We start from the raw sequence: 23,223 nt of genomic DNA, 5'->3' as shown, positions 1-23,223 counted from the left end.
GAATCTGTGTGCACTCCGAGGGCAGGGACGAAGCTTACTTGTGTTTCTGTCATCAATAACTAACACACAATTCACACAGGGATGATTACTGGAAAGTCCAGTGGGTTTACAGGGTTCCGAGGGGTGATTCTGTTTTGGAGTCATTTCTGCGTCTGGCTGTTTGGTACATACAGTGGAGCAATGAATCCTGGATCTGAGGTTCATAGATGGAGCTTTGATTTTCAGCTCTGTGTGCTAACAGTATTCAGCAACGCTATTCAACTCCTCCACGCTTCTGTTTCATAATGGATGAGAAAAAGCCCTTTGTAAATTTTAATTCACTTTCTATCCTGGTAGGTAATACAGCAACGTTAATGGGTATTATTGAGTACTCTTCTTAAACATATGGAGCTCTGGTGGCCTAGTGGTGAGGAGTCACGTTGCCAACCCAAAGGCAGGTAGCTCAAATCTACCAACTGCTTCGCAAGGGGGAAAAGATGAGCAATCTTCTCCCATGTGATTTACAGCCTCTGAAACTCACTGAGGTCTTGGTTGTAAGTCAGTTCCGACATGCCAGCACAAGACTGAAATAATAATTTCTTTACCACAGGCGTATAAACCCTTGCACCAGTTTGTTTTATGGTTGGGGTTTGTTGTTGTTGTGTGTTTTTTTTAAAAACGAAAACAAAGCCCACACTCACTGCCATTAAGTCAGTTCTGACCCACAGAAGCTGTAAATCCTAATGGAAAAAGAGACTGCCCATCTTTCTCATAAGGAGACGTTGGTGGTTCAAACCACCAGAGACGCTCTGCTTTCAGACTGGCAGTACAACTCGCGGTGGAATATGCCACAGCAAACATCCACTACACGGATTGGATTCGAGATTCTGAGCACCTGCCTGGTGCTGTAGCGTCTCACGTGTTGGGCCACTAACAGAAAGGTGGTGGTTTGAATCTACCAGCCTTTTTTACAGGAGCAAGTGAGTGTCATCTAATACATTCTACCATGAGAGAGAACTGATGTGAGAGGTGTGGGCCTGTCAGAGAGTTTATGGCTGATAAAGAACATTTCAGGTGGGTCTGGAGGATGAGAGCTGTTTCAGGGGAATTCATCACAATATGCCATTTAATAATAAAAAAAAGCCAACTCAATTTCCATTTTCTAGGTTACGTGTGGGGGTTGTGGAGAGGGAATTCACCTACCTGGCCTTGTTTAAAAATAATCTCAGGTAATTAAACCATCTGCTCGGGGAGAGGACAGTGGGGACACGAGGAGGTGTCATTCAGGGAGGAAGACAGAGTTCTTAAAAAAATGTCTGAAATGACCAGGCGGGGAGGGTGAACCAAGACAGAGGTCTGTAGACACAGCATTTGTCTTGTCTCCATGAGCTGAAGTGACGCCCTGATGTTCTGAATACCGATGTCTGCAATGTCAACACTGCAGTGTTGACACAGCATCCGTGTGCAGGCTGTCATGTCTCAGCTCTACCAGTCACTATTTCTGCTACCTTGGGCAGGTCCCTGTGCTTCCCAGGAGCCCTAGTGACCTCATGAGAAACAGGGCTGATGCTTTCAGGTACTCACACTGTAAAACCCCATTGTCACTGAGATGGAGCTAACTCTGAGGTGGCCCTGTGGGTGGCTTCCAGGGCTGTAGATAACACGGGAAAAGAGTGTATCTTTCTTGAGGAGCCGCTGCGGGATTAGAACCACCAGAGCAGCACAGCGTCCAGGTTAGACGTGCAAGTCCATGTGGACCCAGAGCTCCCTCTTTAAGGCACTGCTGTGGAATTAAACCAGGCATTCTGGAATACGGTGTTTGGCCTGGTGTGTGGCTCAGAGTTAAGAGCTTAGTAAATGGGTAATTGAGTTGTGTTCTTCAGTCTCTTCAAAGTTAGGATGGAAATCATATCTGTGTGTTTAAGAAGGCAGCCATCAATTTGCCTATGTTTATTAATCTGTCATACATCCATCTGTCCATCCACCCATTCATCCATCTACCTACCCACCCACACGCATCCATCCATCCATCCACTCACCCACCAATCCGTCCATCCACCCATCCACATCCATCCATCCATCCACCCATCCATCCATCCATCCACCCTCCTACTCATCCACTCATTCCTCCCTCCCGCTCTCCCTCCACAACCATCCATTCATCTATCCATCCATCCACAACCATCTATCCATCCATCCATCCATCATCCATCCACCCACCCATCCACCCATCCATCCATCCATCCATCCATCCTACTTCACAAGTTTCTCACCGCATACCACTGCTTTTGTTGTGTACTGTCAAATTGGAACTGACTTATAGCTGATCCTCCAGTGGGTTTTCAAAGGCAGTAAATTGCATAGGAGGAGACCACTCATCTTTCTCCCATGGAGCAGCTGGTGGATTTGAATTGCATACTTTTGGGTTGGCAGTATAACTCCCTATCACAGTCCAGTAAGAGGCTGTGAACTCTAGGGAGCTCTGGTAGTCTAGAGGCAAGAAGCTGTGCTGCAAAATGAAGGCACCTTCCAATTGGCAGTTGCTTTTAGTTGAGGCTTCTCTGGGAAGCAACAGGAAGGTGTGAGAGCAGGTTGTTAACCAGCTGCATCTGGTCAGCACTGTGAGGGACACATTAGAATGACAGTGATAAAGAGGCCTTCTAGCTCTCATGGCTTAGTGGTAAGAGGTTGCACTGTCAATCCTAAGGCAAGAGGATCGAATCCACCAGCTGCTTTGTGAGAGAAAGATGGACAATCGCCTCTGCTGTGACTTACTGCCTCTGAAAATCTGCTGGAAGGTCAGCTAGGAACAAGTTCTGACTTGACAGTAAACAACAACAAAATCCTCTTCCAGCCAGAAGGTCTGAGAAAGCTCTAGAAATGTCTAGTCTTTTCTTCTCTACCCCCACGAATATGCTCTGCCCATTTTCAAGATGTCCTTAAAACAGCTAAGGCTGGGGGTGTTTTCCTCTCCTCTCTGTCAGCTCCTGGGAAATCAGAGCTGGATGCAGTCATGGTGACAGTGTCCCTTTGACACGGTGGCAAGAACTCCATTCTGCTCCCTTGTCAAATGGCAGTTCTGAAGGTGACCTCTTTCTTGTTCTTTGTCCTCCTCCGCCAGTGGGAAGCCAGTCCCTTTCTCTATGCTCAGGGCTCTTGTAACTGAGGGCTGTGTGACCTGTGGGCCTTGCCCAATGCCACCACCAAGATAACAGTTCCCGTGTTCTGTGGGCTCTTCCCAGTAGTCCCTGGAGAGTGAGCCCCGATGTCCTTAGTGTCTGACAACAGCATTAGTTTATCCCCTGCTGCTTTCCTAGAGACAGACCTTGATGGGGTAAGAGTGACAGGCTGTGAGAATCATCCCTGACCTCAAGTATCTGTGCCCCTACTGTGTACCAGTCACTCTGCAGACACTGTGCCGCCCTCTCCCATGCTAGCCCACCAGGTCTTTCAAATGCAACAGCCGTCTCCCTAAAGCTCTTGTTGCTTCTCTCGGCGCCCTCCACCCTCTGTGCTCACGGCAGCCGGAGAGACTTTGAACAACTCAAATTAGATCATGCTTAAAAGGCTCCAGCGTGTTCCTGAAGCACTCAGAGTAAAACCTAAACTCGTTACCGTGGACCAAGAAGTCCTGCATCGCCCGACCACAACCTGGCTTTACTTCCCTGGGTTTCTGTGACCACTGAATGCTCAATGCATGGCTGAAAACAGCAGGAATGTATCCTATCACAGCTACGGAGGCAAAAGTCCAACCCCAGAGTGTCAGAAAGGCTGGTTTCGTCCCTTAGCTTGCTTGCTCCTAGCTTCCTAGTAGTCATTGACAATATTTGACATTCCTTAGTTTGTGGGCACAACCCTCCAATTTCTGCCTACATCTTCACCTGGCTTTCCTCATGGTGGCCTGGTGGCAAGAAGGTGTGCTACAGTCAAGGCACATGGTTTGAACTCACCAGCTGCTCCACCAGAGAAGAATGGGCAATCTCCTCCCATGTGATTAACTATCTCTGAAAACCCGCTGGAGGGTCAGCTGTGGAACTGACTCGATGGTAACACAACAACAACAGGTAACCCAGGGCATTCACATCTCAAGACTCTACACTTAATACACCTGCAAAGATTCCTCCTCCAAAATCACTTAATACACTTGCAAAGATTTCTCCTCCAAAATAAGTCCCATTTGCAGGCTTTGAGATTAAGACTTGGCTCTATCTTTCCGAGGGACACCATTCAGCACTATACATCATGGCGTCCCTTCTCTTCCCTCGCTCTGGCTGCAACTATTCTTCTTGCTTCTGCACTCTAGTCTCCCTTGATTTCTTCTGTGTTTTGGGGACACATTAGGGAGAGGTGAGGACTGTGGCTACACACAGAGCACAGAACCAGAAGCACAACAAAACAAGGAAACACACAGCTGTCACTGCACAGTCATCACCTCCTCATTTTTCAGGGCCCAGCACCAAGGCCACCTCTTTGCCTTTCCTGACCTCATTGTCATCCAAAGTAGCTTTCTGTCATCTCACTCTGTGGTATTACCTCCTCAGCAAGTAGCTACACCTGCAGATTTACATCTCTATTTGTCTAAGAGCTCACCGTCTCCTGAGGAGCAGATAGGCTCCTGCAGGTACCTCTGTGGCTTCCTCTCTGCTTTCCCTGCTCTCACTACTCCCTAGAACAGTGTCTGGCACAGGGCAGAGCTCCCTGAATGTCAAGCAAACAGCTTTGATGTGCCTACCCTCATCCTCAGATGAGGAAACTGAGGCTAGAAAAGGGGAAATGGCTCACAGCCAGCAAGGTGCTCCAGGTATGCCTAACCCCTTATCCCCTGGGCCTCCACATTCTAGTAGGTTCCTAGTTATGGAACCACTATACTGTTAAGGGCCTGGAGCATGGCTGGGTTATCCCTTTAAGGAATGTCCCCCACACCTCTTCTCAAGGCAGCACCCCCTCTCTCGAGTCCCCTCTGCAATCACTACCTCATTTCACCTCCTTCCAGAGAAGCTGTGGCTTCCCTTTCAAGAGACAGATGATGGTTCTTGTCATCAGCATCAGCGCTGTGGAGCTGAACCCTGGTGTGAGGCAGGAATGCTAACGACTGCAGCTTGACCTTCGGCTGCAGTGCATGAGTGTGTGTGTGTGTGTGTGTGTGTGTGTGTGTGTGTGTAAACGCAGTGGCTTATAGCTTCCTTTGCACTGAGCTGCTGAAAAGTCTGTGGTAGAAAAGCCGTTTCCAGTACTATGGCAGTGCTGAAAAACAAGGAACTCATAAAATACTACACAACGTGGGTGACTCTCAAGGCCATTATGCTCAGTGAAATATCTCAGTCACAAAAGGACAAATACTGCATAGCACTACTGTTATAAAACGGGACTGAAATGGGTGTTTGGGAGAAACTAAGAAAAGAGAGGATAAATAATGAACGCTGCATTGGAACAGATGAAGAAAAAGAACTGTTTAAAAGGAATATATGACTAAGCATCATACCTATGACAACGTCCCAGAATAAGAAGTACGTTTCAAAGAGGACTGATGTGGGGGGATGAAGATAATGTGCAACAATGAATGAATATTTAAAAAAATGTAAAGTGAACTAGGGGAGAGGGAGATGCAACAATAAATGACTGAAAATCTAACTTTTCTGTAAACTTTTGTTAAAATTACAATTAAAATAAAAAAGAAAGAATAGGAAGAAAAGCTGTTTCCCCAGCTCCACTGATGGTGAAACAAAGCACAGGTGAAAGCATTGTTGGATACATCAGTCCTCAGCCTCAAGAATATGTTGACCCTTCACCAAAGAAGACATTCAGATGGCCAACAAACACATGAAGAACTGTTCAAAATCCCTAGCTCTAAGAGAGATGCAAATCAAAACAACTATGAGATATAGTAAGAATACCCCAGTATGAATAGCAAAATTTAACAGAACAGCAAACAACAAATGCTGGCGAGGTTGTGGAGAAACTGTGACCCTTAGTCACTGTTGGTTGGAGTGTGAAATGGTGCAACCACTGTGGAAGGCAGTATGGTGCTTTTTCAAAAAGTTGCAAATACAGATATCATTTGACCCAGCAATTCCACTACTGGGAATATACCGCAAAGAAACTACAACCGCCACCCAAGCAGATATATGCACACCCATGTTTATCGTACCTTTGTTCACAATAGCAAGGGGTTGGAAACAACCCAAGTGCCCATCAACAAACGAAACGAATGGATAGAGAAGCTGTGGTATATTCACCAAATGGAGTATTATGCAGCATTGAAAAACAAGGAGCTCATGAAATATTATTCAAAATGAGGGACCCTGGAAGACATTATGTTGCGTGAAATATCTCAGTCAAAAAAGGACAAATATTGCATAGTGCCACTGTTGTAAAATGGGACTGATATCAGGGTTGGGGGGACACTGAGAAAGAGGGGATAAATTATGTATAATGAAACCAGGCTGCTCCTTGGAGGCAAGGATTCTGGGGCTTCGCCTAACATACTTTGGACATGTTGTAAGGAGAGACAGGTCTTTGGAGAAGGATATCATGCTGGGCAAAGTGGAGGGACAGCACAGGAGGGGAAGACCCTCTATGAGGGGGATTGATTCAGTGACTGGGGTAATCGGGATGGGTGTGTCAGAGGCATTGAGATTGGCACAGGATAGAGCAGGGTTTAGGGCTGTTATACATAGGGTCGCTATGAGTCGCAAACAACTCGACGGCACATAACAACAACAACAACATTGAAACAGATGAGGGAGAAAACTATTTAAAAGGGATTTATGGTTAGGTATTATTGTTATGACAGGAGTGCAGAACGAAGGCTGCATAGTAGAGTGGACTTGGGAGGAGGGATTGTAAAACAATGAAAGAATTTTTCTTTTACTTTCCAAAGAGAAGAGAGAACTGGCAGAGGTGGAGGGGAGCAGGGAGAAAAGTGCAACAATGAATAGAAATACAAAGTCTCTGTAAACTTCCATTAAAATTAATAATAATAAAGCAAAATGATTTTTTTTAAAAAAGATCATTTGTGGGAGCTCTGGTGGCCTAGTGGCAAGAAGCCGCACTGCAATCTCAGAGGTACACAGTTCAACTCCACCAGATGCTCTGCTGGAGAAGGAGAGGCAATCTCCTCCTGTACAATTAGACCCGTTTTGATGGTACAAACACAAAAAAGTAATAAAATAAAATTTTAAAAAATATCATTTGTTCTGGACTGGCATTTGCCAGATTTCAGTGAGATGGCCACCAACTTTGTGATTTTTACCACATTTGCATCTAACAACAACCTATACTGTTATTTAACATCTTAATTGAATTTGGTTTGTCTTTTCCCCCCTAAGTCTTTACTTTCTATGGTAATGCTGTCCAGTAGAAATGTCAAGTGAGTCCCACATCCAATATAAAAATTTTCTGGTCACCACATTAAAAATGTAAAAAGAAACAGGTGACATTCATTTATACAGTGTATATTATGTAGTAAAAATATATCCAAAATGTAACCTAGTGGCAAGAAGCTGTGCTGCAGTCCTGAAGGTATATAGTACGAGTCCACCAGCTGCTCCACGGGAGAAGGACGGGCAGTCTCCTCCAGTGTGCTTAACTGCTTCTGAAAACTGGCTGGAGGGTCAGCTATGAGTCAGTTCTGACTCTGCGGTACACAACAACAACCACCAACATAAAATTGTTGTTAGGTGTTATCGAGTTGAATACAACTCACAGAGACCCTATGAAAAGACAACCTGAAATGTGCCCTATCCTGTGCCATCCCATGATCTCTGAGACATTAGAGGCCATTAGCAACGTGATAGTTGTCATTCTTTTTCATATTAAATTAAAAAAAAATGATACACATTTTACACTCATAACACATCTCAGAATGGAAGCTAAATTCTCATTGAGAAGATGTGATCTCTACCTAAAGTCTAAAGGATCCCTGGTGGCATATCATGCTGCGTGTTGGGCTACTAAGCCCCAAGGTTCGTGGGTCAAGTCCACCAGTGACTCTGTGAGAGAAAAGTAGACAATCTACTCCTGTAAAGATTTACAGCCTCAGAAACCCTAACCCTAACCCTCTGAGTTGGACTCAACTTGATGGCAGGAAGTTACTGAAAGTTCAAAGAATCATGGGTAGCACAGTGACTAATTACTCCCCTCCTTGTCAGATGACTGGAACCCAGCTGTTGTTGTTGTGTACCACCAAGCCAGAACTGACCCATAGTTCTGGTGGTTCTTGGAGACAGTAATTACATGGGAGGAGACTGCCCATCCTTCTCCCGCAGAGCAGCTGATGGATTCGAACTGTGTGTCTTCAGGACACTGGGCCACCAGAGCTCCCGAGGGAACCAGAGACTCACAACGGAGAGAATACATTTCACTTATCTAAAAGGGTCAAGATATACATACGTTTTCTAGTACTGAATCACGTACCAGTTTTTAACAAATGTAATTTTTTTAATCTTTAATGAATATTTAATTCCATTTCTCAGCAGTGCCAGCGCCAGCCAAGAGTTCAGTAGCCCGTGTGGCCATAGGTTACCATGTGGGAGAGCGCAGATGTTGAACAAACTGACCTCTGTGCTATAAGCAAAAGTGAGCCTTGAAAGTAAATCAAGGGAGCTCTGGTGGTCTAGTAGCAAGAAGCTGTGCTGCAATCAGGAAGGCATGTGGTTCGGATCCACCAGATGCTCCGCTGGAGAAGGAGAGGCCTCCTGTGCCAGTCAGATCCAACTCGAAGGTACACAACAACAACAAGTACATACAATGATCTTGTGCAGTATTTGTCCTTACGAGACTGAGTTAGTTCACTCAGCATAAGGCTTTCCAATCTCTCCCAAGTTAATAGAAGGATAACTAGTAAAACACGTATGGGAACTCAAGGGGGTAAGGGGTGGGAGCAGAGGGGTGAGGATGAGTAGGGGTGAAATCACAGGGTTTCACAATTTGGTGGGTGAAGAAAAGGAGTGAAGAAAATGGGAAAGATCCAGCAGGGATCTGAAAAGACAGGGTAATGATGGGCAAGGTCCAATGGTGATTAATTTTGTAAAACATAATGCATAGGAATGATTGTACAAAACACAATGTGAATAAAGAATAGTATGAAACACAATGTATATGAACTTTGTAAGCAAACCAGTATAAAATAACAATTACAAAAACAGTAAATACAATGAAAACTCAGGAGTGACGTTAGATTCTCGCCAGATACTGCAGCTTGCCAAACACCAAGCCCGAGTCCTTTCTGTCTAACTGAAAAGGGAGATTGAGACTGTATCACTGATTGCCTCCAACCTGTGGAGTGTCGGAGAAGGGCTGTGCTAAATGTTTTCAAAGATCCGATTTTCACAAACAGATTCCCAGGACTTTCTTCCCTGGAGTCACTGGGCTGTAAAGTGCAAACCATTTGATGCCATGACATCTGCCTCAAAGGACTACAGTCAGAGTAGTTTCATCAATATCACACACACACACACACACACACACACACACACACACACACACAGAGTTAGGAAAACAGTTTTCTAGTGAAGACTCTGTCAGTTCCTGCTCCATTCTGCTTTGAGGATGGCCTTGTTCCTCCTTCTGTAAAATGGCACTACTGGTCCCACGAGCACTGTGCCCCTTGCTTGCAGAAAGTGAAGAAGACTTGAAGCACTTATTTAAGAAAATCAAAGACTAGAGCTCTGATGGCCTAGTGGCATCAAGAAGATGCACTGAGATCCAGAAGGCACACAGTTCAAGTCCACCAGCTGCTCCATGGGAGAAGGATGGACAATCTCCTGTGTAACTAACTGCCTCTGAAAACCAGCCAGAAGGTCAGGTATGGGTCGTTTTGACTCTATGGTAAACAACAACAGAGCTTTAGATATAGATTATATCTCAACACCAAGAAAGTAAAAATCCTCACTACTGGACCAATAGGCAACATTATGATGGACAGAGAAAAGGCTGAACTTGTCAATTATTTCATTTTACTTGAATCCACAAGCAACATTCATACTAGCAGCCGTCGAAAATCAAGAGATGTGCTGCATTGGAGAAATCTGCTGTCATGAATCTCTACAAAGTGCTAAAGAGCAAGGATGTCAGTTTAAAGACTAAGGTGCACCTGATCCAAGCCATGGTCTCTTCTATTGCTTTCTATGCATCTGGAAGTTGGACAGAGAATAAGGAGGACAGAAGAGGAATCAAGGTGAAGGTTCCATTGTGTAATGGTTAGTACTCTGGACTCGGAATAAATGCCTTTAATCCATATTGGTGGAGTATTAAATATCGCAACAACCCACAAGATACTCCACTGGAGAAGGAGGGGCAATCTCCTCCTGTGCCATTTGGATCTGATTTCATGGTAAATATATATATATATATATCCCAATGACTGCAAACAGAACAAACAAATCTATCTTGGAAAAAGTGCAACCACGGTACTCCTTAGAGGCAAAGATGGTCAACCTTTGTCTCATTTACTTTGGGCATGTTATCAAGAGGGGTCAATCCTTGGAAAAAGACATCGTGTTAGGAAAGATGGAGGGTCAGAGAAAGAGAGGAAGACCCTTAAGTAGATGGACTGACAGAGTAACTGAACCAAAGAGCTCAAGCGTCCTGAAGATTCTGGGGGTCATGCAGGCTTGAGCAAAGTTCAGATCTATAGTCTTATAGTTAACTTGACGGCACGTGCCAATAATAACAACAAAACCTATGAGCGAGGCACTCAGATCCATTTCTGAGATAAAGGCGCTGAGGTTCACAGAGGATGAAGCTCCTTGGCAGAGCCACATTGAGAGAGAGGAAATGATGTTCGAGTCTGTGAGGTCACACAGGCTGCATCCTTCCCCACTAAGCTGGCGGGTTCGAAGGACTCTTTCCATTCCAAGAAATGGTGCACTTGTGTTCCAGGGCACTGTCGGTGTGCAATTTGTGGTATTTAGTTTTTTTGGGCTGTTGCTTTCCATTTATGTCAAATCCCCGGTTTCCTGAGTTGGCAGGTTTTTCCTGCTGAATCACATGTTTCTCTGGGTCTCCAGAGCTGCTGTTTCCCACTCCTCTGTCCAGCTTCTTCGCTTTGTATTCTATGCGCTGCGAACCCTTGGAGACTCTCAATGTGCCTTGTAGCATCACCCACTCCAGCCTTCAAGAACTGGCTGCGGCTCAGCTGCAGGCACGTTTGCTTTGGCTTGTACAGTGCTGGCTCACCTGATGTTTTTAGAATTTTGCAACTGTCTGTCACAATTGAAACACTAGGAGATTTCACTTTTTTTTTTTTACTCTAGATTTCTACAACTTTTACAAGACTTGGCAAGCCTGGACCACTGTGTGGAAAGCTGAGTGGTGGGTGTACTTTTGAGTCCCCCAACCTCTATTTTTCCCGGATGGCTGCCACACCTCACCTCTCAAACCCGTCCCAATGACATGCAATGACATGTGTCCTTATACGCATCCTGCTGTCTCCTTATTAAAAACCCAGGCAGCAAGTCAGAAGGTTGCACTGTCATTTTCTAGCACGAGTGGCTTTGTGTACCTGCCTCAACATCCTTATCTGGAAAATGGGCAGAATAGTTAACACATCTCAAGGGGTAGTGTGAAAGCTACATGCTTTATGGGATGTACAATGCTCTGAAGAGTTCCCAGGAGGTAACAAACTATGATTACAAAGAAAGTGCTGTGGGTTCACACCTATCTGCTGCTCATGAAGGGAACATATGAGAGAGGAGGTCTCAAGCTTTCGAAGAAAATAAAAACAGGGAGCATGATTATTCGGGTAAATGAGGTATTTCCTAAACTAGGTTTACTTATTCCATTTTCACCACCTATCTGCTTTTTGTAGGTATTAAGATGCATGACACCTGGCCCTCTGGCTCGCCCAGTGTCACCTACTTGTTTCGTGTCCATACAGAGGACCAGAGGCAGGATGTAGGTTCACCCTCTGCCCTGTGTGTCCACGATCTCAGCTGTGAAACCCGGGCCAGCCCACCTGTGGATGTTGTAGGTGGACAGCCACCGTTCACCAGCTTTATCTGAAGCCTGATTCACGTTCTCATCTGCTATTATTTCTGCAGCTCCCACTCAGCCATGCAAACCCTTTCAAGGGGATACTGTCCCTGGGCTCCTGATGGATTTGATTGTTGTGTCCCCTGGTTCAGTCTCTCCTGGTTTGCCAGAGCATGGAGCTCTTTCCTGGTAGATGCATTTTGAGGAGAATTACATGTTTAAGAAGAAAAAAGAGAAAAAAAGACAAAGAAACAAAACCCAGAAATAGATGACAGTAACATGTGGTTCCAGTGGGTTTACCAGGTGGAGACTTGAACATGTTGACAGGGTAGACAGTGAAAGCAATGAGAGTTATTGCTCCTTTACACCCTGAAATGTGCCTGGTACAGGGAGAAGCTTGGCACGCTTTATTTCTAATTGCCATAGCACTGGTATGAGGCACAGAGGGTTCATAACAGTTACTGAACTTGTACACTATGAGAGCAAACAGACCCCAAGGACGCTGCTAAGCATTTTTATAATCTCATCTAATTCTCAAAACGGCCTTGTGAAGAGAAAGAAGACATCCGGATGGCCAAGTGACACTTGAAGAAATGCTCAAAATCACTAGCAATACATAAGAGAGATGCAAATTAAAACCACATTGAATCACCATCTCACCTTAGTAGCAGTGACAAAGTTCAATAGGAAAGCAATCAATAAATGTTGGAGAGGGTTTGGAGAGATTGGAATTCTCATATGCTGTTCACAGGATTGTAAAATGGTGTGACCACTCTGGAAGGCAGTTTGGTGTTTCCTCGAAAAACTGAATACAGAAATTCCATATGACCCAGCATTCCACTGCTAGGAACATGCCCTGAGGAAAACAGAACTGAGACACAAATAGGGATTTGTACACGGAAGTTCAGAGCAGTGTTATTCACAAAAGCAAGAACATGGAAACAGCTCAAATGTCTATCAAGAAATGAATGGATTGAGAAATTGCGGTACATTAACATGATGGAATACTATGCAGCACTCAGGAGCAATGATTTTGAAAAATACTATATAATATGGGAAAGGCATTATGCTAAGGGAACTAACTCAGGGCCATAAGGACAAATACTGCATAAGACCATTATTACAAAAACAGAAGGGTAAATTGTAAGATGTGTAAAGAGGGAAGAGGAAGGGGGCAGGGGGACTAAGGGTATGTGGAGGGGAAATCAGAGGGTCACAGAGTTTTGTGAGCGGAGGCAGGAAGTGCAGGAATTAGGAAAGGTCCACTGGGGATCTGGAAAGATGGGGCAATAGTGGACATCCATGGTGATTACTTTTATCAGACATAATGTATGAGAATGATTGTACAAGATACAATCTGAAAGAAAAATAAAACCAAAACAAAAATTTTAAAAGAAAATAAAAAACAGGCAGTGAGATAAGTTTTAGTAGTATTATTGCTCATTCTCATAGGTGAAAGGGTAGAAAACTTCCCTCAAGGTCAAGGATGAAGCACAGAGTAGAGCCAGGATTCCAGCAGAGGCAGCCTGACACCAGTGGTCACTTACTTAACTGTTATTTCCATTGGTCCCTTTCCTGCAGAAGAGACAACTGGGGCTCAGAGCCGTGAAGTAACCCATCCAAGAACTTACAGCAAAGGTGAGAGAGAGGATTCACGTCCACGTCGGGTCAGTTCCAAGGTAATGTATTTCACACTTGACCTCACAAAGCAGGATTTGACAGAGAGATTTATGACCAAATCCATGCAGGGGCAGCCTGCCCACGCAGCCTCCAGCATATCTCTAGTCTGTGCTTCTGATCTGTATTCCCATCTCCAACTCAAGCTGCACAAAGAACAACCTGGCTCTCCTGGGGTTTGACAGGTTACATAAAAAAATGACTCGTCCAGGGTCACACAGCGAGTTGTTGCCCAAGGTGAGGCTGGAGTCCAGCAGTCCGATGCAGTGCTATTTCCTCTGCTGTTATAACTAATTACAACTCATTGCCATCAAGTCAGACGGACTCGCTGAGGACCGACCACTCAGTGGCTTTTGATAGGCTGTAAATGGCCTGGGAAGAGACCGCTCATCTTTCTCCCAAGGAGAAGTTGGCAGGTTGAAACCACCTGGTTTTGGGTTGGCAGAGGAACTGTGTACTCACAGTCACAGAAGGACAAATACTGCATAACATCACTGTTATAAAGCAGGGCCAACATGGGGGGGGGTTGGGAGGAGAACAGGGTAGGAGTGGATACTAATCGTCATTGCATCGAAACAGATGGAAGGAAAGAACTGCCTAAAAGGAATATATGACTAGGCATTATACCTACCACAACAGCCTAGAAGAGGTGTATCATTGTGAACAGGATTATGGGGGTCGGGGGAGGTAGGTAATTGTGCAACAATGTATGAATATTTTTTTTAAAAAGAGAACTAGGGGAGGGGGAAGGGAAAGAGAGAGGTTAGTATGTGGAACGATGGATGCATGAAAATCTAACTTCCATGTAACCATTTGATAAAATCTTATTTTAATTCTAAATTATTTTTTTAAATTTATAATTAAAATAAGATTTCATTTTCTAAAAACCTAACAACAACAACAACAACAAAAGTAGTTTCTAACCCCTAATAAGGAGTCCTGCTGGCATGGTGCTTAATGGGTCAGAGTGTTAGACAAAAGGTCAGTTTTGAATCCACCAGCTGACCCACAGAATAGAGATGGGTAGTCTCGCTCTTAAAAATTCATAGAAGCATTATGCTAAGTGAACTCACTCAGGCGCATGAGGACAAATACTGCATATGACCATTATTGTAAAAACAGAAGGATGACTAGTAGAATGTGTATGGACATCGAAAGAGAGGAAAGGGAAGGGGGGCTGAGGATGGGGAGGTGAGGAAATCACAGGGTCAAAGAGTTCAGTGGGTGGAGGTAGGGAGTAGGGAAAAAATGTACATGAAGGAAGCATAATAATAATAATAATAAATATTTATAGGAGGAAGAGAAAGTCCTCTTGAGTGGGACTCAACTGGCTGTTAGTGGATGGGTTAATGTCTAATGATAAGGGGCCCTGGTGGTGCAGTGGTTAAGTGCTTGGTTTCTAACTGAAGGTTGGCAGTTCAAATCTGCTGGCTGCTCTGGGGCTTTGGAAACTCTAAGAGAGTAGAAGAGTCTCATGCTCTATGTGGTCTCTCTGAGACACAACAGACTTGGCAGTAATGTGGTTGTTATTTGGTCAATGAGCCAATCATTATTCATAATGAACCTGTGAACAACAGACCTGAGCTTTGTCCTATCCTTCCCTTCACCGCAATCTTGGCCATTTTCAAGCCCATTGTTGCTGTCTCTGTGTCTGTCCATCTCCAGGAGAGTCCTCCTCTCTTCCACTGACAGATACAGATTTGCTTTTATCTTTTCAGGGATACGAATTCCCTCCAATGAGGCCACAGCTTGAGGAACTGAAGCCAGAGATCTAGAAACGACCTTCCTAGCAGAGAAGGTGGCAGCAGGATGCAATGACCAGTCTAGACTCGGCCTGCCGCACTGGCTGCCTGAAGCCAAGATGTTCCATTTTCCTAAATCTCAGTTTGTTCATCTGTAAAATGGAGCAAGGGCCATGCACAGGGCACTAGGGTCTGGAGAGAGCTAAGTACAATGATATAATGGAACAGATCTGTTGTGTGGAGATGCTGAACAGTAAGTGTACAGACCTCCGGCTGTGACTGTGCTAAGCTATCTTTACACTGGTTCTTGTATTGAATATTTAATATTCTCTATCCCTGGTGATTAGCGGATATTGGGGTTATGCAAGGAGCCCTGGTGGTACAGCGGTTAAAGTGCATGACTGCTAACCAAAAGATGAGTGGCTTAAACCCATCAGCTGCTTTGCAGAAAAAGATGTGTCAATCTGCTCAGTCTGACTCTGTCTTAGAGGAGAGCTGAGTTGACACTCTCACAATCTATGCAAGAGGAGCGACCAGTCTTTGGAGAAGGACATCATGCTCGTGGAACGACGGTGCAGGAAATGAAGACACCAGATGAGATGGATTGATATAGTAACTGGAGCAATAGGGGTTGGTGTGTCGGAATCAGTGAGACAGGCTCAGGACAAACAAGCTTGAGAGCTGCTGTACATAGGGTCGCAGGCGACTCAACGGCACATAACAACAACAGTATGTGAGAGATTCCAGTTTGATTCTCGGCCGATACAACGCAGGTGCAGACACTACCCATCTGTCATCGAAAGCTTTTATGTTACTATGATGCTGAACAGGTGTCAGCGGAGGTTGTGGACTATGATAAGACTAGGAAGAAAAGTCTGGCAAAAATCAGCCAGTGAACAATTCATCTATTGTAATGATTCAGCCCATGGTGATTATGGGGCCGACACAAGGCTGGGCAGCACGTTGTTCCATGTTGCAGGGGATCACCCCAGTCACTGAATCAATACACCTCATACAGGGCCTTTCCCTCCTGTGCCATTCCTCCACCCTCCCAAGCATGATGTTCCTCTCCAAGGACCGGTCCATCCTTACAACATGTCCAAAGTACGTTAGCAACAGTTTAATGTGGACAAAGGCCTCTACTGTCAAATCAAACCAGATTTTGTTGAACATTTCCTAAGACATCCTTGCTGAAAAATAATAAAGTGGCATTGCTCACAACTGTCCAGCACATGCACTATAGTCACAGCCATAAAGACCTAGATATAATCCCATCTTACAGGGGTTGAAAATTGGGATACAATAGCAGTGCTCTGACAAAGTTTTTCCACCACAACCCCCTGGGTCCCACAAGCAGATCACTGAAATCAGCCTTAGGGATAGTTCTTCTGGGCAGAGGATTTCCCAGCCTTTCCCAAGCCCTTTCTGTCAACCTGGAGACTCAGTGGTCAAGAAAGAGCCAATGTTTCCCCCACTTCAAACGCTTTCTTTACTCCCACCCATAGCTCTGAATCACCTTTATGAGGATTTGGGAAACTTTGGGCGAGTTCACTGCCAGGAAGGATGATTCAATTAAAATCTCAGGTTTCAACAATATGCATCCTGTGGTCTGTTACTTCACACCCGGGCTGTAGCTGTGTCTCCCAGTCAGCGGCTGTGTCATAAGGGCTGGCTAATTGCTAGTGCCCAGAGGTGGGGCGGGGAGTGCTGTGTGAGCTCAGCGCTGAGCCAAGAGCCTTTCTCTGCAGCTTTGCCTGGGTCACATCACTTGTCACCTACTCGTCTCCCTGGTGACCCTGAGAAGCCCCCCTCCTCCTCAAAAGTCAGCTTCTCTAGTCCACCCCTCGATGGGCACTTAGATTGTCTCTCTCTCTCCCCCCTTTTCTCTTGTATATAATTCTGCAGTGAGCATGGGAGTGATGGGAGTGCATCTATCTATTCATGCCACCAGCTCTTATTTCTCTAGGATTTGTACCTCTGATTGCTAGAATCATGATTTTTCTATATTCAACTTTTTATGGAAGCTCCATACTGTGTCCCAGTGTGGCTGGGCCCTTTTACACGGCCACTTAGCAATATCAGAGCGTTCCAATCTCCCCACTCCCTTGTCAGCATTTGTTGTTTACGGTCTTAGTGAACTTTGCTATTATTACTGGGACAGGATGACATCTCATTGTTGTTTTGATCTGCATCTCTCTAATGACTAATGATCATGGGCTTTTCTTCATGTGTTTGTTGGCTTGCTTTTATGGCCTTTTTAGTGAAGCATATGTTTGTGTCCCCTGTCCATCTTGAAGTGGATTGCTTATCTTTTTGTTGTTGAGGTTTTCTATAAATTTAAGAAATTAGTCCTTTGTCCAGAGTGTCAATTGCCAAGTTTTCCCTCTCCAGTCTGTAGATTCTCTTTTAACTCTTTTGTAGAAGTCTTTTGAAGCATATAAGTGTTTAAATTTTAGGAGATCCCATTTGTCTTGTTTGTATTCTGCTGGATGGGCATTCTGAGCTGTGTTTGCTAGTCTATTGATGCCACAAATTATAGCCCTTAAGTTTTCTCCTATTTTTTTTTCCTTTGATGATCTTCGTAATTTTAGGTTTTAAAATTAGAGCTTTGATTTACTCCGAGTTAGTTTTAGTATATAGTGTGAGGTAGGGATCCAGTGTATTTTTCTGGATATTGAATTTTACTACCATCATTTGTAATGAGACTATCTTGTCCCCATTTAATGAATTTCAGTCTTTTGTAAAAGATTAGTTGTCCATGTTGTGGCTGTCGTGTGCTGTCGAGTTGAAACATACTCAGATCTGACCCTTCAGTGGGTTTTCAGAGACTTGCACAAGATAAGCCTATCTTTCACCCATAGAACAGCTGTAGATTTGAACCATGTGTCTTTGGGCTGGCAGTGCAACGAACTCCTCACCCACTAGGTCACCAGAGCTCCCTTTAGTGGTCCATATTGTTGTTGTTGTGTGCTGTCGAGTCAGAACTCAACTCATAGCTGACCCTTCAGCAGGTTTTCAGAGGCAGTAAACTGCACCAGAGAAGATTGCCCATCCTTCTCAGGCAGTTGGTAGATTCAAACTGAGTGCTTTTGGGATTGCAATGCAGCTTCTTATTACTAGACCAGCTGTCCATAGGAGGTTTTCAGTTCTGTTCCATTAGTTTATGTGTCTGCCATTGTACCAGGCTTTTTTACTACAGTGATGTGTAGTAGGTTTTGAGATCAGGAAATGTAAGGCTTTCCCACTGTTGGTCTTCTTTATCTGTGGTCTGATTCCTTTACATATAAAGTTGATGATTAATTTTCTGATATCTTTAAGGTATGATGATGGAATCCGGGTTGAGATTGCATTAAATCTATATATTGCTTTGTGTAGTATTGACATGTCCGCAGTGGTAAGTCTTCCTATCCATGAACACTCATTCAGTAGATGAATGTATAAACTACAGTGCAAATACACAGTGGAATACTACTCAGTGTTAACCAGCACACAGAATTCTCACTCCACCTCATCACATGCTTGGGTGAGCATTATGCTGGGTAAAATAAATTAGAAAAGGACAAATGTTACAGGAGACCACTAGTACAAAAAGCTAAGGAAAGACTTACTATACATCTAGAGAAAGAACCATTCTGTGGTGATTACCAGGGATGGTCTGGGACAGAAGGGTAAAATCACTAGTTAGAATGTTGTTCCGGTTGTGTACCATTGAGTTAAAACTAGCCCATAGCTGACCCTCCAGCAGGTTTTCAGAAGCAGTAAATTGTCCATCCTTCTCCTATCTAGCATAGGAGTTAGAGGATCTGAACTATAGAGCTTTGCGACTGCAGCACAGCTTCTTACCACTAAGCCACCAGAGCTCCTTAATTATAAAGGAGACACATAGAAACATGAATGAGAGGAAAGAAGATAAAAGAAAAGGCTAGCCCACCATTACTTAGGCTCAGGAAGACAATGGGAAGCACAGAAGAGTAACAGACAACAAAGGTAAATACTGTTATATACACAATCCAGTAATAACAATAACAATAAACAACATTGACCAGGAAATACATGAGTTGACATACTGATCAAATGTGGGAAGGGAGTCACACACAAGTATGTCCTGGTTTAGCAGAGGATATTTCTACATATATGTTTGTATATACTGCAAATATACCAGAAGATACAGCTGTTGTTAGCCACCTTCGAGATGACTCTGACTCACAGCAGATCTGAATCTTGTCCTGTCTTGAGTCAGAATATCTCTGATATGCTCCAATCCATTGTTAAGAGTCTCTGGGTCAATCCGTCTTGTTGTGGGTCTTCCTCTCTCTGACCATCCACCCTTCCCAGCATGACGTCTATTTCCAAAACCTGATCCCTCCTGACAGGATGCCTGCAAGTATGTGATCTAAGCATGGCAAGGCCACTGCTGTTGAGTCAATTCTGGCTCATGGGGCCCTTCTTTGGATTTCTGAGTCTATAATGCTTATGGAGAGAGAATGCTTTATCTTTCTCCTAAGGAGAAGCTCATAGATCTGAACCACCAACCTTTCAGCCAGCAGTCCAACATGTAATAGATTATACCACCAAGGTTCCTGATAGGAGAGCAGACCTGGGACAAACTGCGGAAAACTTCGCAGTCATAGCCAAACACTGTGAAGGAATAAGTCACTGGCCTTGGATTACAGTATCAGGGGACATCTAAACCCAATTGGCTTACTATAGTCCAGAAAGACTACACATCTTACTTAGGTGAATAGTGGCTGGTGTAGTTTGTGGGTGCCATCTAAGAAGCAACTATTGATTTCTTTCTATCCAGAGCAAAGAACAGTGAAGAAAGTAAAAAAAAAAAAATATATATATATATATATATATACTGGTCCAATGAGCTAATGGGCTCAGTAAACTACGGTCTCCACTATCCTGAAATCAGAAGAGGTAGATGGTGCCTGGCAGTCAGTATCACAATAAATTATATAGGACATTGAGAGAAAGAAAAAAAAAAGAATGTAGAATAAAACTTAAAATCCTAAAACTCACTGCACTGATAGGGACTAGTGGAACACCCAGGACTCTGGCCCTCAGACACACACTTCAAGCCTGGAAGTGAACTCACTCCCTTGAATCAGCCTTTCACCAAACAGCAGACAGGTCTATAAAGCTAATAACAACACATGAGAGAAATGTATCCCTTGGTCCAATCAACCTATGAGACCTCAGAGGTGCAGAATTTGCCCCCAAACAACCTATGAGGTGCAGAATTTGCCCCCAAAACAAAACTTAGAATGTAGGAAAGGGCAAAAAAGAAGGAACAATGGAAACAGAAATTCCAGGGAGGAATAGGGAGAAATGCTGACATTGAGGGGACTGTGACTGACACCATGAAACCAAAAAACCAAATGTGTGTGAATTGTTGAATGAGAAGATAATTGGCTCTGTATATTTTCATCTGAATGATAATAAAAGTTAAAACAAACACATAAATTCATTCCCTCCCAAAAAAACCCCTCAGAAATCAAACCAAGTCAGCCTTGTGACAACTGCACTGCTGCACCACAGCTGCTGAGTGAGTGCCATGACTGGTTTGGGGTGGATTTGAACTGTCAACCTTTTGGTAAGCGTGTTTATTTTGTTCTGTGCCATCATCAAGTTGATTACTATCTTATAGCACAGAGCAGAACTGTGCCATTCAGTTCCTGAGATTATAAGCTTTCACAAGAGCCTATCAAGAGATCTTTCTCGCTCAGAAGGGAGCAGATTGGTTGGTTTGAACTGCTAATCTTCTGGTTAGCAGCTGAGCTCTTAGCCATTGCACCACCAGGCACTATAGATTCAAAAATTGTGCCATCCTGGGAAATTGGGACACAGTAAGTGGCTGTAACTCAGCTGAGTGAATCATCACATCACATCACATGCTTTGGGGGTTCCAACCCTGTCCTCATGCTGTCATTTGCAATGGCTGCATCGTCTGATTCAAACTAAATGGTAATTCACCAGTCCCACTCTTTAATCTCTTTTAAGTCTCCAGCTCAGGCTCAATTTTGAAAAGCCTGTTCTTAGCACAGTGCTTAGTGTACAGTAGATGCTGATGATGTGGGGCTTGAAACACTTAGTGCAGAAGATCAAAGACTGCAGCTGGCATCTCAACATCAAGAAAACAAAGGTCCTTACTACTAGATTAACAGGCAACAACATGATAAATGAACAAAGGACTGAAGTTGTCAATTCTCTCATTTTACTTAGATCCTCCTTTTAACATCCAAGCGAGCAGCAGGCTAGACATCAAAAAATGTATGGCACTGGGGAAAAAAATCTGCTCTCAAAATCTGCTGTCAAGGACTCCTCCAAAGGGCTGAAGAGTAGGGATGTAAGTTTAAAGACTAAGGTGCACCTGACTCAGTCCATGGTATTTTAAATTGCTTTCTGAGCATCTGTAGGTTGGGCAACAAGTAAGGAAGACCAAAAAAAAACAATCAGAGCTTTGAATTGTGTCTCAAGGGAGAGTACTGACTAGGGAGAGTACTGACTATTCCATGGACTGCCAAAAGGAATGAACACATAACACGTCAGCCTTGGAGGGAGTGCATCTAGGATGCTCCTCAGAGTCAAGGATGCTGAAACTCTGTCACACACATTTAGGACATGAGGGGCCAGTCCCTAGGAAAAGACATCATGCTGAGTAAGATAGAGAGTCAGAGAAAGAAAAGAAGATCTTCAACAAGATGGATTGACAGAGACAGTAACAAGGTGTTCAAACATACTGGAAATTATGAGGATGGGGCAGCGCTCAGATGGGCTGTTCATAGATAGGATCATGATTACTCGTAGTCAACTCCACAGCACCTAACAGCAACGATGATGGGGGTCACAGAGGCTGGCACAGATTTTAGGCTGCGGAGGTCTAGAATATCTGAGCTTCCACCTTGAGGTCTTTGAAGGTCTCAACCTCATTCTCCTCCGTCCTCAAGTTCCTGCTATAGACCTTTGGAAGGTCAGCCTCCCCTCCTCTTGGTCTTCTGTTCTCTTCCCCCCACCCCCACCCCCGCCCCCGAGTGTGTTTCCAGAGGAAAACCCTCCTGGAAGTGGCTGCATCCTCAGCACAGAGGTCGGAGAATTGATGAGGGGGGCAGGCAGACCCGTCCAGATCTGAAGGCTGAAGAAAAGGGGGTCCGGTTCTCCCCAGGTCTCCCACCTTCTCAAAACTCACTCCCCAAAAGAGAGCTCTGGAAAGAGGCTTGGAGGAAGCGGGGAGGGAGGTGCAAAGCGAACTGAAATCAATCTGACTTGAGGTAATTACAGGACGCACGCTGCTGCCCCAGCAGGACGAATCAGAGCTGAGCTGCTCCCAGGGCAGCTGGAGCGATTAGTTAGTAATAAAAGCTTCATCACTCGCTAGGCAAGAGCCTCTCACACAGGTAAACTTCTGCTCTCTCATGCTTGCCACGTTGGGGCGGGGGTGCTGTGGAAATCACTCCACCAGGGGCCAGAGCTACTGAGTTGAATGTATTATGGAGAGACAATCTGACTGAGGCTTCCAGAATGACAGTTTCCAAGTTCTCAGAGTCCTAGGATGTGAAAGCTCTCAGACTTAGCCTATGATGAGACTGAAGACCCCATGACTTCAGGCGGGTCCCCTCTCTCCCCTTTGCCCGCAGGTGCCAAAGGATGGGACTCACATGAGGGCTGTGGGTAGGTCTTCAGGAAGCTGGGTGGCTCTCTAGAAGAATCACTAAGAGGGACCATTGAAAGCTTGAGCCCCTGTGGAAACCTGCCCAGTGTGTGTGTGTGTGTGTGTGTGTGTGTGGTGTGTGTTTCTCCTTCTCTTACTTACACACATACACACACACACACACACACACACACACAC

The 23,223-nt window shown here is 44.5% G+C and overlaps 1 protein-coding gene across 1 annotated transcript in view; it reads right to left on the bottom strand.

The window, feature by feature from the left end:
• GPR139 (G protein-coupled receptor 139) overlaps positions 1–23,223 on the bottom strand; it is a 53,656-nt gene that overhangs the window by 29,326 nt on the left and 1,107 nt on the right. The gene's annotated exons all lie outside the window — the stretch shown is intronic.

The sequence above is a fragment of the Elephantulus edwardii genome, unplaced genomic scaffold (genome assembly GCF_000299155.1).
Source record: "Elephantulus edwardii isolate Elephantulus edwardi_28Jun2011 unplaced genomic scaffold, EleEdw1.0 scaffold00117, whole genome shotgun sequence".
Taxonomy (NCBI): Eukaryota; Metazoa; Chordata; class Mammalia; order Macroscelidea; family Macroscelididae; genus Elephantulus; species Elephantulus edwardii.
The sequence above is the reverse complement of the archived record's forward strand: the minus strand, read 5'-3'. Positions and strand labels throughout refer to the sequence as shown.